At 36.8% G+C, this 3998-nt stretch overlaps 1 long non-coding RNA gene across 1 annotated transcript; it reads right to left on the bottom strand.

Annotated features, from left to right (window-relative positions):
- Positions 1–1211: 1211 nt before the first annotated feature.
- Positions 1212–3655, bottom strand: LOC144291942 (uncharacterized). The gene is made up of 3 exons (XR_013359483.1): positions 3186–3655; positions 2320–2382; positions 1212–1379 (listed from the first exon to the last, which is right to left on the bottom strand). It is a non-coding gene; the product is annotated as an uncharacterized LOC144291942 (long non-coding RNA).
- Positions 3656–3998: the final 343 nt, after the last annotated feature.

The following is a 3998-nucleotide window of genomic DNA, read 5'->3' as shown; positions in this document are numbered from 1 at the left end:
CTCTCCCTCTGTGACTATCATGAATAAATAAATAAAATTAAAAAAAAAAAAAAAGAAAAGAAAGGGGGCGGGGAGATCCCTGGGTGGCTCAGCAGTTTGGCGCCTGCCTTTGGCCCAGGGTGCAGTCCTGGAGTCCTGGGATCGAGTTCCACGTCGGGAACTGCATGGAGCCTGCTTCTCCCTCTGCCTGTGTCTCTGCCTCTCTCTCTCTCTCTTTCTCTGTGTGTGTGTGATATCATAAATAAATAAATAAATCTTTAAAAAAAAAAAAGAAAAGAAAGGGGGCAGGTGGAGGAGGAGGAACAGTTAGCTCTCTCCTACAGCAGTGATACCAAGTTAGAAATGTACAGTTTCCTAGAGAATTCAGCATGAATCCAAATATTCCCAAACCTTCATCGTGTGCCTGTTGGTATGCACACTTTGCAGGCTCCGTAAATGCAGAAGAGCAGAGGGTAATCCAGCTGTGATTATTACCTGAGCTGTGGGGAAGGGTAGAGTATGATCACCATTGCCTGTGAGAAACTTGCCTTACTATCTTCCTCCTACTGTTTTTGTTTCATATTATCTATTGGTTGCCAATTAGGCCTCAAAAGAGTAAAAATCATCAGATCAACTATGGTTATGGTGAGAACTCTTACTTGGGGCACCATAATCTTAAAAGCACACATAATGAAGAAGAAAAGAGACCACTGTGTTCTTGTGTCCTACCACCTCACTTTGCAGTTGGGGAAGAAAGAAAATTACTTGTCAGGGTCACACAAGATGATGATATCTGTGTTCCAGAGTGTCCCTGAGTCAAGCAGGATAAATGTCAAATCTGAAAGCTTTCTCTCTCTCTCTCTGCGTGGTCATTTTCTCCAACAATCCTAAAAGGCCATAGGTAATACTCTCAATGAAATATGAAGTGTACAATGGTTTCTTCTGTCATATCCAAAATAAACTTTGTTAAAATATCTTCTGCTAGTACCACTGAATAAGTGCCACCCCTCCTCCAGCCTACTATCAAGTTAAGGAGAAAAAGAAGGGAAATTAGAAATGGTTGTGTCACAACCATGACTACTATAACTACTATCATTTCTGCTAGTGCTCAGCGAAAAGGTCTTCCTATAAATTATAGCATTTAAGTCTCTCAACAACACTAGGAGATAGGTATTATTGTCTCTAATAACCCCAATAAGGAAATAAAGAAAGAGGAAGGTTAAGGTATTTATTCAAGTTTCAACAGCTGATAAGTGGCGATGTGGGGTTTCATCTTTAGGGCAACTGTTTCCAAAGCCCATTGTTTTCCCATAGTGTGTAGCATGTTTCAGTATCTGAAGTACTCTCATTCCAGGTCTCTTACTTCTCCTCCAAGCTCTTTTTAATTTTGTAGTGTCAGTCTATCTTTGGAAACATAGAAAACTAGTTCTTGTTAACATTTTAATGACTGCAACTGATATCATGTGTTTCCAAATTTGAATGATGAATTGAAGATCATTCCTTTAGAAAAACTGGTTTGCAAAGAGCATCAGAATGGGAATCAAGGCACCTGCATTTCCTTTCTAGCTCTGTTAGTAACTCATGTTACAGGGCAGTTCTCATGATACAATATCAGGATTTGGCAGGATCGGTGGTCTCCACGGAGTAGGGAAGCAGAATTAGCCATGTAGCAATCAAAGTTACCAGGGATACTTTTTTCAGTATATTATACCAGCATTCTCTCTCATCCTCTTACCCTTAAGTTATGATTGAATATCAAAAGTGGTGATGTGGAAGCTGACAGGCACATTTCAATATCAGTCCCTAAAGAATTCTGATTTATATCCCTATTCCCCTGGAAAACATGATTCCCAAGGTTTTGTTTTAAGATCGTACAAGAAAGAGCACAGAAGTTGGTGGGGAGGGAAAAGCAGACTCCCCACTGAGTGGGAAGCCCAATGTGGGGCTCAATCCCGGGACCCTGGGATCATGACCTGAGCTGAAGGCAGATGCTTAACTGAGTAAGACACCAGGTGCCCTGATTCCCAAGGTTCTTAAGCTGTAGGTTAGGTGACTTTTGTAGGCATTCAAGCTCTAAGGCAGAGGATAAAGGCAAATACATAACAGTTGAAACTTTTACCAAGTTATCTTGCTGGTCTATCAGCATGAGCCATCACACATTCATATATTAATCCCTCTCTCACTACTAATTTGTGCCAGGTGCCCAGAGATGGTTCTCTGCACTCAGGTTATACTTGAAGTCTAGGAATTGCTAGATAAAATTATGAAAGGTTCTCAAGACACCTGTAAAACCTTTTTCTTTTTCATCAAAGCAAAGATTATTGGAAAAGGTCACTTAACTGTTTTCTTGCAGAGGAGGCATGAATAAATCTGTAACAGTTCCCAAGGAAATAAATGTCTTGCCTGTTATAATGGAAAAACATGAAATTGAAGTCCAAAGCATATCTTGAATTCAGGTTTTATACTTAAAATCTACATTCAAAATAAAAACATTAGACCAAAATATATGTGTGTTTGGCAGGATATAAAAGTTTTATACAACAAAAAAAGTAATAATAAAAATTAAAAGCAAAAAAATAAAAATAAAAAAAATAAATAAAAAAAAAATTAAAAGCAGTGTAGATTCTCATTCAAAATTTGTGACATAGTAAAAAATGGGACATAAATTAAAAGTTAAATGGAAGATAAGCAAATTATGATAAATATATATGTGGAATATTATATATCCATAAAGTTATTGTTATTATATAACAATATCCAAAACAATGTCACAACAAAAGCTGAAGATAAAATTTTCTTTATCATTTGAATAAAATAACTTGAAATATATGTATGAAATTATCATTTAATTATAGCTAATTGCCAACTTATTAAATATGCACTATAAAAAATGAATATGAACTATAGCCTAGAGCTACACCTTGCATATTATCTCATTTAGCCTTAAACAACACTTGCATAAACATTATTCCACTTCACAATGAGAAATCTCACTTGCTTAAAATTGTTCAGCTATTTATTTTGATGTTTATTTAATTATTTATTTTGATTTATTTTGACCAGATATTTGGTCAAACACTAGGTATATTTTTGTGAAGACTTTTTTAAGAGAGTAACATTTAAATCAGTGGACTTTGAGTAAAGCAAATTGTCCTTCATAATGTGGATGAATCTTATCAGTTTAAGGTCTTAAAAAAGAGTCTTACCTCCTCTGAAGAAGAGGGAATTCTGCCAATAGACCGTTTTTGAACTCAAATTGTTACTTTTCTCTGGCTCTTTACCTTGCCAGTCTACCCTATGGGGTTTAGATTTGCCAACCTCCACAGCATGTGAGCCAATTCCTTACAAGAAATATTTCTCTGTCTCTTTCTCTCTCTCAATGTAGACTAGATATAGATATAGATGATATAGATATATAGATATACATATAGATGCCTGGACGTATCCATAGTATAGTTATCTATTGCCTATATAGATACATGTGTGTTTTATACACATATCCTATTTGTTTCTCTGGGAAATTTTGACAACTACAGATTTTGGTACAGAGAGTGGTTCTAGGGAAACATCATCTTAAAGATGAGCTTTCTAAATTCATGAGTGTTTCTGGAATTGGTTTTCTCTTTCTCTTTCTTTCTTTCTTTCTTTCTTTCTTTCTTTCTTTCTTTCTTTCTTTCTTTCTCTTTCCTTTTAAAGATTTTATTTATTTGTTCATGAGAGACACACAGAAAAAGGCAGAGACATAGACAGAGGGAGAAGCAGGCTCCTTGCAGGGAGCACAAGGAGGGACTGGATCCTCGGACCAGGATCATGCCCTGAGCTGAAGGCAGATGCTCAACCAATGAGCCACCCAGGCATCCCTGGAATTGGTTTTCTAATATGATTAAAGGCAATAATGACTCTCTTTCCAGTAACAAAGAGAGCACTGGTAGCCTACAGTGTGGGGTGTGGCAGAAGAGATAAGCAAGATACCACCATTGGACATTCATAATCAAATAAAGTTCTGTGACCACACATGT

Source organism: Canis aureus, chromosome 20, assembly GCF_053574225.1.
Source record: "Canis aureus isolate CA01 chromosome 20, VMU_Caureus_v.1.0, whole genome shotgun sequence".
Taxonomy (NCBI): domain Eukaryota; kingdom Metazoa; phylum Chordata; class Mammalia; order Carnivora; family Canidae; genus Canis; species Canis aureus.
The sequence above is the reverse complement of the archived record's forward strand: the minus strand, read 5'-3'. Positions and strand labels throughout refer to the sequence as shown.